This window comes from Strix aluco, chromosome 1 (assembly GCF_031877795.1).
Source record: "Strix aluco isolate bStrAlu1 chromosome 1, bStrAlu1.hap1, whole genome shotgun sequence".
Lineage (NCBI taxonomy): Eukaryota > Metazoa > Chordata > Aves > Strigiformes > Strigidae > Strix > Strix aluco.
This window is the reverse complement of record NC_133931.1, coordinates 118821073-118834814: the sequence shown is the minus strand read 5'-3', so window position 1 is coordinate 118834814 and position 13742 is coordinate 118821073. Positions and strand designations below refer to the sequence as shown.

Here is a 13742-nt window from a genome sequence, read left to right as displayed (position 1 = left end):
CTACTCTGTTCCAACATCAAACCTCTAGTGCACAGACTTCCCAAGTACATACACAGCAAGGCTTTCAGAGCACCATGCTGCTTAGTTTTATTCTCGCCAAAAACAAGTATACCATACAACAGTCCATCCAGTGACAGCTAAGGCCACTATATAATTTTCCCAAGTCTCTGTATGGAATCAGTTTTACAATCAAAGCTATCTCACTGTTCCAGGTACTATCCTTTAGACCAGAATGGCATGCTATAGAGTTCAAAACTTGAATTTATTATTCCACATAATAATGTTTTGCTTGGTTTGCCTAAAGGTATACAAATACAGTCACATTTGTAAAACAGCAGCAGATGGAGATTGTGCTGATGGAGATACATTTAAACCACTGAGTGATTAAAAAAAAAAAAAAGGGTTTTTTTTTCTTTTTAATTGATGAGTTTGTCTACACATCTTTCCCACAAGCTGTACAAATTCTTCAGCTTCTAAAGATGACTAGTCCTCACCCAGTCTGATTACTAAAAGCTAATAAAAACACAGAGGAAGATCCTTAAAGATGTGAGCTACCCTTAGCCCAAAGTCAATGAATTACTGATAACTTATGTAGGCTGGTTCTCTCCAACTGAAATAATATGTGGAACTGAAATTCTGCTTAGCTTTACAAAAGAGGATTACTATAAGTATCCTTCCTTCAGAAGCAGAGTTTTTTCCAGTCAGTGTTTGTCTATCTTCATGCCAAAGCAGATAATTTAGAAAGCGTATCTATTTTTAAAATAGGATTGTAGTCCTATATATTTTGCAAATCTACTGCTTTTAGGAATCTCGAAAATCTCTAAAAAAATAAACACCAGTGCACATTTGCAGCTAAAAACTATTTTGTTTTTATTTACAGCATGCAGCTGATTATTGACCCTTTCTTAAATCAATACTTCATTTATCAGCATGAGTATATCTTTTCCCTATTTACTGTATTGATATTTCTTTGGCCTGGCACAGTATTAGTCCACTATTCTAAAATATGAACTGTAGCATCAATTCCCTTATAATTGTCCTTCACAACTTATTTCTTGTAAATGTATGACAGACTTTGCTAGGAAATTCAGGTCTCAGTATAACCGTGGTATGTAGCACAGTTTTCAAAAGCTTTCTGTGCAAGAACCGTCTTTTCCCAGACATATCAAAGTTAAGCTTTCTTAATTGATGACAACTTCTTTTCTTGAAAGAGACTTTGTAGTGTAAGTCTTCCATTTCAAGACATTGAAGTTTGAATTCAACCAGCACAAGATAACCTTGTAAAAATGTCTGCACAAGTAACCAGCCTAACAAATCACCATCATAAATTAGTTCACCCTGCCACAAATAAGAACTTTGCATGTTTCAGCAACTAAAAAAAAAGATCTGGTTTTCCAGTGTGGTTAACCACACAGCAAACTAGAAACTTCCTCAATCTCTTGTTCAGAAAGAGACAGTAGAAGTCAGTCACTGCTTTGTATAACTGTCCCTTAGCAGAGCCATAAAAGCCAGGGAACGGTGTGTACAAATTGATTTTTTCCTGTTGCTTCTCTTATTCAATTCTTCTTTTCTGGTGACAGAGGTGGCACAGTTTCCACTGCCAAACCAACAATTTTTCTTATTCAAAGTGGTGGGAAGGTATAACAACAAAATCAAAATCTGACAAAGAAATAACAAAAGACAAGCCCCCATACAGTCAGTGCATGAGTTATTGTCATCTAATAACTCACTATCCGACAGACCATCACCTAGTCTGAATAGAAATTTCTTCCTATGTAATGTTTTCTGTATTTCTGTACTTTATAGATAATTCCATTTTTTATTGATTCATGTTTACAATGTTCAGTATAAACTTTTTAAAAAGACATTTTTATCCACGTTACATAAAAATCTCTCTCCACACAGCACCCATTACCCATGCATAGGAGTGTTTTGCAGGAACAAGAGAGAAGGAAGAAAAAGTTCATCAAGGGATGTGGTGTTCTTCAATCATTCAAACATGAAGTCTCTGATCTATATCATGCAGGACAGACTTATTGCTTAAGAGTTTATACTAGAACTCCATGCTGTAAAAAGTCTTAAACACCACAGCACACAATGTAAGAGAAATTATCTAAACTAAGAGATTAAATTAGGCCGCTGTTTGGTGCATCTATAGGAAAGCCAAAAATTCTGCAAAGAGTTTTACTTCTGTAGAAGATTGCCTTTCTCTTGCTAAAACCTATACCAGTTCATTTTATACAGAAGGCATCAAAGTCACTCAGCAATTTTTCTGACAGCAGAAGTAAAAGCTGGAATGGTAAAGAGCCACCTCTTCAACTGTACATTTCTTGTAACTTCTTGTGTTTCTCAGTGCTGCTCAGAGGCTCAAAATAGCGCTATTATTAGAGTGGAATAAAATACCTTACCAGTGTTGCAGTTACACACAGAGTCGTTGGTTTTAGCCAAACAGTGAAACATTAGAAAAACAACAGGCCATAGACAAGTCCTCCACTGCTTTCTTCATCATTGCTTTTTGGCAAACAGCTATCCCTATACCCCACAAGTGACAGCACTGGCGCAAGCACTAAGCTAGACCAGAGGCAGACACACCAGCACTTTTAAAACTACTGGACGCAGTCCTTCTCGCAGACAGCTACACAACAAAACTGTAAGATGCTGCTGGCTACCTGGAACCCCATCTGTGCAGGGATCTCCATTACTGCTACTGCCAGATCTAATTCAAAGATAGCAGTGGTGATAAACTGTAGAGGTGGAGGTGAAAAACACATCGCTGCAGCTTAGAGACTGGACCTGCTGCAATGTTGTTTGCCATTTAAAATATATATATATTGGGTTGGGGTTTTTTGTAGAATATGCAAATGTTAACCCAGAAAAACTTTACTTCTATTGAGCATGATCTAGCACTAGAACATATGCTCCCAACATCTGACTGGAAAAGGTATATGTCGCTTTTAACTTTAATACCATAAAGAAAAAATTTCATGGTACAGAAGCCATCAGGGTCACACAGGGAATTGTCATTTCTTCTGGAGCTGCAGCTGTAAGCCCTCCTGGGACCAGGACTGACATGCATCATCAGTTACAATTAAATGCCCTAATTTTTTTTAAAAAAAGTTTCTTTCCCAAACATCTGTGGGGACCATGGGCCATGTCAGCTTTATCATGTTTGAAATGGAAATTGATCAATATAACACTAAAACTGCCAAATCACAATATTACCACTACACTTAACAGCAGCATTTTGCAGTATTTTTAATGAGGACACATAATCTAACACTTCAGTTCAGCGTGATGTCCCTGCGGGGCTTTTCTGGAAGGTTGGGTGAAACGGGACAGGAAAAATGAAGCAATTTTGCTGTACTTTTAATTTCAGATGATTTGCAATACACAACAAGCTCCTCATCAAAGACTCTGCAGCTTGTAGATGAAATAATGCATTAGCATGATCTGTGTACTTCAAGTGCTAGCTGTCAGGGCATAAACTCACTTGTGATTTTAACCTGCAGTTGTACCCCTATGGACTCCCAGCATCACTAACCCAACCAGTACGTCCTCCACATGGTATGGTGACAGTTCCACGTCTGTTATCTCATTTGCCACTAGGCCACTTTCCAAATAGTGAAGTTGTTTTTTTCCCTTTGTTTTGACCTCCTGTATGGCTAATGTAAAGTGTGCCAAATTTTGATGTGGTGGTTTTTTTTAATACAAGGTAGCAATACAACGGGAGTAAAACAGACTGAAGATCTCTTCAACCTAATTCTCTGTAAAGAAAATCAAAAATTAAAACCGAGTATTCAGTTAATTATTTCTACAGCAAATTGCCCACCTCTCATTTAGGAACTTCACTAAGAGAGACCATAGTGGGCACTGACTTTTTTTTGCTATCCATTCTTTTTTCCTGTACACTGCACTTTGGGAAAGGCTTCTTGCTTGCTTCAGTTTGATTGCTTGTGATGGACTCAGACTGAGATAGTTGATGAGAGATGAGACTTTGTTTAATCTTTTGAGGTTGTAATTTCATTTGGCAGACTTTGGACAAATTCATGTCTGCAAGTGTATTAATTGTTGTTGAATCACTATAAAGGCTACTCTTCTTTCTTTTTATGCTCCACTATGTCTATGTTAGTCTCTAAACAGTATGGTGTCACTCTCAGACAGGATGCTAAAAGCTGTAACTAACAAAACATTCATATAGAGTCTGATGTAAACATCTGTTTATAAATGCAGTAATATACTTACATATCCATTTTCCATGCTGTCTAAAGGGCTAGTAAACGATTCCTGGAATTTTTTGTTAGGTTGGTTTTTTGTGGTTTGTTTTTTTTTTTTTTTTTTATACTGGACCTTAGACAAACAAATGAGGGATAAGACCAACTGTAGGCTGCATAAATAATGTCTACTTTACAGGGAAAATAAATTACATATGGGAAATTAATTAACCCAATAGATGTATTGAAAGAACAGAAATTCCCTGTAAAAAAAAAAAAAAAAACTTCTTACAAAGAGGACAGATTTGGAACTGTTCTCTGTATCCATCAGCCGCTTTTTAACAACAAATTGTACCAATTTCAACAGTTTACCTCAAAACTAAATTGTATCGGTCACTCTTTATAAATACCCATATATCTTAAGAAACTGACACTACTGCTTGGGCAAGCTTCTTTTTCCTCTCAGTAGATTCAGTTTACTTTATCATTCTACAGTTTAGTTTCAAAGTTTGGTTTTTTGAGGTGTATTGAAGAACATGACCCCAGGAGATATAATAATCCAGATACAGCCTAGCCATTTTAGACAGCAGGTAAGAAAGAACCGGTTCCTGTCACCCAATATCAGCAACCTTTGATCTCAAAGTAAAAGAGGACTCCCACATTAAAGAATTATCGCAGCTTTGTGCCTCCTCTCAGCTCTGACTTGGAACATGATTCACTTACAGCAACTGTTTTAGGATGCAGAAGATCCAAATCTAATAGTCTAATAAAGAACTGCATGCCCTATTTATGATGAAAATAGATGAGAAGAATGACCACTCTGTAGTCATTCTGATGTTTTCAGAAAGACTCATCTTCAGAAATGACCCCCTCTATAGTTCCATGAATGGAATTAATGTATTATGCATCAACAATAGCTCATTAGATGCCAACGAGAAAAAAGGCAACTGAAAAGCCAGTGTTCTGCTTAAGTTCTATCACCCTATGCTGAGAAATTTCCAGAGTTGTCCAATTCCAATTCATATATTCCATGTACCCTTTGATTGACAAGCAAGGCCTGACGTTAAAAAAACAGCAGTAACTAGGGGCCATCATGAACGGACAGTTTTCAGTGCATGCAGTGTTATAGGTAAGTATTTAGTGTCAAAGAATATCGGCTAAATTAAGAGTAAACTAAAAAAACATGAGACTGCCTATCCAAAACATTCCACTGATCTCTCATTTACAACGGAAAAATCAAAAATGTCATGATCTCTGCAAGTATACATGCAAAGCAGAAATTACCAGGCAGTACCGTATTGTTATTTCTCAAACTGAGGGACAGGAAAGAAGCTGCTTCTACCAGTCACTCCTTACTTATTAATCTCATAATAAACCTCCCAGGAGATAATGCAAAACAACCCAAATAACATATAATTCTGTAATTATAATTTAGAAGCTGGATTTTATTTATGTAAGCGTCTTAACTAAAAAGGCATGGCTTTCCATGGTTTCATTGTAAAGAAAAATAAATGAACCAGTTAACTTAAAATGTCATGAAGCTACAGTTCTGATTCCTCTACACACTATACTTAGAAACTAGTTTTCCCTTCTACTATTTATCACTGAAGTGAAATACTCTTTTGCTGTGCCACTTTAAAGGCCTCTAAAGAGTTTCTATGTATATCCAGCTATATATGAATCTACATGTCTAAATGCAATAATTATGCACAATTCTGCCATTTTCATCAGATATTTGCTTTTGTAGGCAGATTTATACAATGCTTTATGTCAATTTGTATTTAGATGAAACACCATTTGTAACGTTGTATGTTTAAATATTGACATTCCTTCATTTGATTCCTTGGGAAAGACAAGAAATTAAATTGCAGGAGAAGAGAAAAGTTGATAATGAATTAATTTCAAAACTGTGCTCTGAAGATAGGATTTAACAAATAGAATGTTATTATTAAATATATTCAGGGAGCTTCACAAGGATCTTATATGTAGATCTTGAAATGAAGAATATCTTGTAAACCACCAGCAGTATCCTTTTAAGGGTCGGGTAGATACTTTCAGGTGGCCATATCTCTAAAATGGTGCAACTGGCTGTTTGTATATTTAGAAAGTTGCATCTGCACTCCTGAAACAAAGAAAGGAGGCTGAGAGATGAGGTAACTGTTCTGTCTTCTCAAGCTAACTAAAATTCCACACCCCCCCCTGCCCCATCTTTCTTCATTACACTGAGAAGTGTGGAGAACAGTGGTGATTGATGGTCAGAAGCATGAAGGCAATGCCCCAAACCCGTGGCAAGTGGCTGTGCCTTCGCACACTGCCAGCCAGCCACTCCTCCCCACTGCCAGCCCTCACCCACGCCACTGCCCTCCTCTTGTCTGTAACAGTACAGACAGGGGACTCTGCCAGGCTCCCAAGCAAAGCATCTGACCTGCAAATTCATTTCAGACCTTGGCCAGAATCCCCTCTGTGGTCTGTGGGGAATGGCCCAAATAGGTACCAAACAGGTGGCTTGTAGCAGCTTGTTTCTCTTTTATCTGAGTTTATGGCAGCGCCGTCACCTTCGGCTCCTTTTCCTCATGGGCCTTTCTCACACTGAACAGCTTCCCATCATTCTCCATCTTATGGTTTTGGCTTTTATCTAGATTTCTTTTACTTCATGTGCTTGGTAGGCAATGCTCCTAAGTTGGATATCTGTATAAGGACCTGAAGAACTCATTTATAAAGAGACAATAAAACTGGGTGGTAGCACATAATAATCATCCCGTTTCTGTAAGGCTGTGAAACAAAACCAGACTAAGTGACATTTGTTTCAGCCCCAAATTTAGTCATAACAGAAATAAGCCCAGAAGGTGACTACGTGTTCCTGGTTGGAAATCCTGTATTTACTGGAGCTGAATTTCCCCACTAATTAAAGCTTACCATCTCCCCCCCAGCCACACTACCCCTTTGTACAGATTAGTTCCACTTATGGGTCTGAATTTTATTCTGAGATGACTTTGCCTGGTTGTCTTTCCTTGTTTTCTTTTGTGATTAATATTCACTGCAAGATGAAATAAGTTCATTTAAAAATATAACAAATACAGCAAAAAAGGCTGAAATAATCACTGTTTAAACCATGCAGGCTCATGTCAGAACACTGTAGGGAAGCACAGCCTGCAACCTGGATTGTATTTCAAACTTCTTTTTCTTGCTAGCAACACAATCAGCTAAAATCCAAACCTGCTTTGCACCAGTACATAATCTTGATAATATGAAAACAAGACAGACAAATATATGAATCTTCAGAAACTCTTGAATCACAAGCGTATGCTGTAAATGCATGGTTGTGGGTTACAACTAAATGAAAGCACGTCAAACCCAGATCCAACTATTGCCAATGAAAATATATGTGTGTTTCTAAACATGCAAAAACAAAAAAATCACTAAACTAGAACATCCAACTTTTTCTCTTTTTTTTTTTTTTTAAACTTACTCAATCTTTTATCAATCTACTCTTTCAGCCCAGAGTTTTTCACCCTCAAACCCAGGGAGAGCTGCAAGAACATAAAAAATTAAAAGAAATAGAGATGAACATTTAAACATGGGAATTTGCAAAGTACACATTCACTTAGATGAATGGCAGAGGAAAACCAGCCATTCATTACAACTTCAATTATCCTATACTTGAGAGCTTTCTGTTTTCAGCAGAGCTTTTATTGTCTCTCAGAGAGAGGTGCTGTACACTGCATTTACTGAGGTGAAAGGCCAAACAACCTGTGCATGTTCCATCACTCCATTACAGTAAGAGACTCACTCATCCAGATCCTCCTTGGCATTCCCAGCTCATGATGCAGTACCATGTGCCCTCACATATGGACCAGACATTGCTCACCCATCACACAGAAAGAGAGATGGGATAGAACAGCACTGGGAGAAAAATATACATTCTTCCTATGCTACTGATTAAGAACAAAGATTGAGAGTGATCAACAGACTTGCTCAGCCTCAGAGCAGGAGTGGGAAAAAAATCACCAGCTCTCCATCTCTCCAGTATCTTGCACTAATAATCTGCCTCTTTTTGGGGGCAGAGAGGAAATTAAATAGATGGGCTTCCACAAATGGATGACTCAGAGCAAAGAGGTAAAACAGAAGAGATGAGAAAAAAAATCACACTTTCACTTTGGATTTGTTGGGGTTTTTGTTGGTTTTTTCCCTCCTTAACACATCTCGTCATGATGGACTTTTGGATGCAAACAGTTGAATACTGTCCATGTACACAGTACTCAGCAAACAGAATAGCACAGCATCATGTGATGCACATTGGCTGTTTCCTCTCTGTGCACTGTGCAAGGATTTTTCACTTTGTGTCTCTCCTTCCCAACCTGCTGATGATAATAAAAAATACTGTATTTGTTGTCACATTTTGAAAGTCAGGAATGTTGAGATCTTTGAGAGGGATTTTATTTTTTATTGCACTAAAATATCACTAGCTGCTCTGCTGAAGAAATGCAGACTCTTCTTCATGGTATCCAGTGAAAGCACAAGAGGCAACGGGTGCAAAGAAATACAAGTTACTCTATCAAAACATAAGAAAGAACTTTCTTACTAAAAGGGTGATTGAACACTGGAAGAGGTTGCCCAGAGAGGTGGGGCAGCCTCGATCCTTGGAGATGTATACACTCGAAACACAACTGGACACAGACCTGAGTAACCTGCTCTAGTTGACCCTGCTTTGACAAGAAAGGTTGGACTAGACAATCTCCAGAAGTACCTTCCAACCTCAGCTGTTCTGTGATTCTGTGAAAGTCATTAATTTTACACTCTACCCAGGACAAAAATAGCACATACAAAGTTTGTTTTACATTGCACTCTGGGTATTTCATCATCACATCACAAGTGCCAGCAACAGGTTGCTATCACAAAGAAAGAAAATCAACACATGTAACTTGTTTTTTGAATTTCCACTAATCTCACTCCTACAACATTTTCCACATTAAAACACTCCATCATCTGTGGATAACTCACTCTCATTCTCCCTTCCTCTCAGTCAACGTGAAATCACATCAGAAAAGACAGAAATTGTGACTGTCTCACTAAAAAAAGAAAAGCCCTGCTCAAATAAACCTGGATGAAAAAATATTCATGGCTATTGACTCCTTCAGAATTTTTGTTTAAAACACTGCATTTTTATTTTGAAAGTGGGGATTTTAATATCATGACAGAGTTTTAGTATCATGACAGGAATGCGAGGCTCTTTGCATTTATCCTGTACTTCTCCTCAGCTGATTCTGTTGTATTACAGCACTTTACCAACATTGTTCACCTGATACACGCTACCTCCCTCTGCAGGAGTACAAATCAGAGACGAAGGTTCCCAAGAAGTATCAGCAACACTTGAGTCTCTTGTTCCCAGAACGATGCCCAGTCTTTTAGTCCACAGTCTTCCCTAGTCAATTTAATCGATTCACACTCTGCAATTCAGACTCCCTGGCTATAAAATGACACTAACACACACAGTTCTAATACAGGGCTCTTCAATCCTCTGAATTATAGTTAAAATCTATTGAAATACTGTGTCTTTGGTGACAGTGATAAAGCAAACTTCACTAAGCTGTGTTTAAAAAGACTCAAAGCTAAATTAAACTAATTTTCACTTTAAATCTGATTTTGACATGACATACTATAATTGTGGAAGCTTTTCATATAACGCATGCATGCTTTTCTCCTATCTAGACATACTTCATTAGAGATTTTTTTTTTATACTGTTTACAAAAAGGATTAGAAAGCAGTGCATCTTTCACATAAATAAAAAAAACCTACAATCCGACAACCTGAAAATTTGTACTCATCAGTCTCAAACCATAGGAACAGCAAAAATACCTGCAAGAAGAGATGTGGGCAACACAGTGCTTTACAGGTAAGGGATTTCACACTAGATGAGACTTAGATCACTCCCATGCGGTTTCAAATTCTCCCTCTGCAGTTTACAGGGCCCAAAAAGATTAGGTTTCCAAGTAGGAAGGAAGCATATCCTAAAAATAATTATTCCTACAAGGCATGGCTATTTTCAACATCAAAATACATATATGGGCAAACCCATTTGAAAAACAAACATGCAAAAAAACCTGGCTGCCGACTAAATGGCAAAGGCAAAAAGAGAAGAAAAAACATTTTTTTTAAATGTTGTGCCAAGTACACTCAGCTATGTGTTTGCTGTTTTTCGATCCACCCCACAGAGAACGTTGCATGCCATTTGCTTTGCTGCAGGTGGGTGAATCCAGGAGTGAGAGAGGCACAGAAGCCCATGCACAATCATTTTTCTCTCTCATTGCTCTCTCTTGAGCTCTCCTTCTTATGGTACATTTTCACTTCTTTCTGCTGTACCAATGCTGTTATCCTTGATGCAACAATATATGAATCAAATTCAGAAAGTCACAGTGGGAAATTTTTCATAACAGTTAACCATGGTATATCCCTGCATTAAGCAAGGCAAGTTAACTAGATAAGCCTTGTGTCTTTCAGAGAAGCAGGATCAAAGCAGGTAACTAATTTGTAATGATATGCAATTCCTCACCACAAATGGAGATGCAAATTTAAAAAAACACACTGGAAATATATGGGATAATTAATTCGCAGTTTTTATAAGACACAACATATCTGGTTGTTGCATTTATATTCTTCCAGTACAGTAACGCAAACATCTAAGACAAAATAAACATGATTTTCATTAATGCAACTCACACCTATTAAGGGCAGCTAGTCCAGCCAGTAGGCTTTAGTACTGAATTATTAAGAATGTGATTCAAATTAACAGTTATTCAGAAAACAACATGTGAAACATTTCACTGCAGTGGAAAAAAGCACACATGATATGCTTCAACTGCACACAATCTGCTCAGCTGTACAGTTCAACACAATTCAAACAAAATTACAGCTTGCAAATCAGGTATTACTGCAGGCCTTTGAAAAGGTATTTTTACTACAAGATTTCTTTTTGTTTCATTAGAATGGCTCAAGGAGGCAAGAGACGGGATTAAGTCAAGCCATGAGTCACTAGGTAATACAGATATGTCTCACACACACAAAAAAGTACCTGAAAGTGATTTTAATATTCAGTTTAAAAATCCTGAAAAGTGACTTTACCTACTAAAACTGCTGATAATCATGAGCCAATTTTTTGAATACTTACACAGATGAGGAGACCTAATCATTTGGTTGAGACCACTCATGGGAAGGATAGAAGGTCAGAAATCACCTAGATGAGTACAGTTACCAACATTACAATAACTTGTAAATAATCAATAATAATTATAATTCTTCAAATAAATAAGTACGTTGGGACACAGAACATCTGATTTCAAGTTGCTCTTACAGGTGAACAACACAGAAACCAGAAATTATCTAGATTCCAATTCTAAGGAAACACAGCGTGTATTGTGATATCCTGACAATAAATATGACATTTCTTTACAATGAGATGGTACAAAAAATGGATGAGAGCGCACATCCAGTTTAGTGTAAGGGTTTCATACCAAAACATCCTACTTACTGTAGTAGAAAAGCATCTCAAGTTCAATACACATCTAAATCTTCGCAGGACCTACTCAGGCCCCTCCAAACCAAACTGTCCCTCTCTGGTCATTCTCTCTTTCCCTAAGGACACAGGAGAGCCTGATGTTCTACTTCATCTACCCTAATAACTACAGGTAGCACTACAGTTTCTTCAACAGGATCCTTCAAACATCCCACATTTCTCCTTTTCCCCAGTGCCCTTTTCCCTTTCTGTTTGCCCAGAACTACTGGCATATGTCCTGGCTCCTCACAGCCTTCAGTGCATGGCAGCACTCCCACCCCTTCATTTCATCTCAACTTGGGCATCTGCCCATTTTCCTGCCATTCCAAATTCTTCTTACCCAAAATGAAACAAATACCAATGAGTCTTCTCTCGCTTGCCCCCATGAAATAAATCCCTTCTGCCAGATACATGCAGTTTCCCTCTGCTAACTCTTCCAAAAATTGGACAGGATTTCTACCTGTCAATTATTTCTCTTTAGAGGTGACGGGCTGAAAGTAATGTCACTTCTTAGAGTCAGTAGGTGGATGAAGCTTTTGGCAACTCTCCCAGAAACGCTTTTCTTGTTTCTGCAAGATACTGCTGGGGCAAAGTTGCTAATCTACAACTGTGCTGCAAATCTCAGCCCAAGAACATATGTTCTTGTGCTGTCAAGAGAGAGAACTGCAGTGAAAACATTACGTAGTGCCAACCGCCCACAAAAGATATATGGGTGCTCAAGCCCAATGCACCAAGCAGAAAATTAAGATTGTTCTCATTGCTTTGCTTGAAATGTCTGTGTCATCTATAATCAACGAAACAGTCTGGAACAAAGCACAGCCATCTCTTTTTGTTATCTGAGTAGCTGAAGAAAACAATCTAAGAAAAGTAGCTAGGACTTGCTATAGTTCAAATAACCAAAATACATTTGTAAAAATTCAGTGTTAGTACTCTGCTAAGTGATTAGTGACAGAGACTTCAAAAATGCACCTTTTAGATTAATACTACAAAGGAAATTGTTGCTAATAATGGGAAAGGAAAGGAGAATTCTTAATATCCATTCCTAAGAGAAACAGGATTCACGACAAAATCTTGACTCACATGAAGAAATCAAGATGCTGAAAACAGGGGGGGAAAAAAAAAAAAAACAGTCTAGCACAATTGAATTTAGGATTAATTCATTACATATCTTGTACAAGCAATTATTATTTAATTAGTTGTTTACTGCATCTTATCTATTAAAAATAGTGCACTGTGTGATCTGCTCTATTCAAAAGATCTATGTATAGGTTGTGCAAAAAAGATAAAATAAATTATCAGTATCCATTGTACTAACTAACCTACGTTAATTCTTTCCCACCTTCCTGATTTAATGTTCTCTTGTGCCTCGCTTCCCATCAGTACATGAGATCACATGCATACCTTTCCAGTTTGGTCACCACGCTCCAGTAGACGTGAAATATTTTCACAAAAATCAAGAGTAAGTACATGCTGAACAACTAATGATGCAAGAAGACTAGTGTGAAAGATTAGCTGCTGTTCAATTCTCTCTAATTTCTGCTAACTTCAGACACTCAAAGAAATCTGATTATGCTATGTATGGCCCTCCATATCTATGCTTGTGGAGTAATGAAATGCAGTCTCATTATGATTTCAGAAAATTAACTGAAAATGTTAACACTTCAAATGGATTAGATTATCATTTTTCTTCTCCAAATAAGAATGGTATAAAAGAATTTTTCAAAACAACATGTGCTTCTGTGCCACGCCAGTACAAATGACAGAAAATATACCATTACCTACTTGATATCCCAATCAAGCAGAGACCTAACGATACCATGTTAAACTGACACCTCTGTAAGAACGTGGACCTCAATGCCTATGAGCACTGTGTTTTTATAGATGTTTCTGAAATAACCAAATGTCCACCCAAGATAGTTCAGTTCATTAGCAGCATGTAAAGACTTCTTTATTTGGGGTGTGGGAGTCCTGGCTGAAGAGT

At 37.6% G+C, this 13742-nt stretch overlaps 1 protein-coding gene across 16 annotated transcripts in view; it reads right to left on the bottom strand.

The window, feature by feature from the left end:
• Window positions 1-13742, bottom strand: part of PARD3 (par-3 family cell polarity regulator) — a 457172-nt gene that overhangs the window by 258543 nt on the left and 184887 nt on the right. The window lies entirely within an intron of this gene.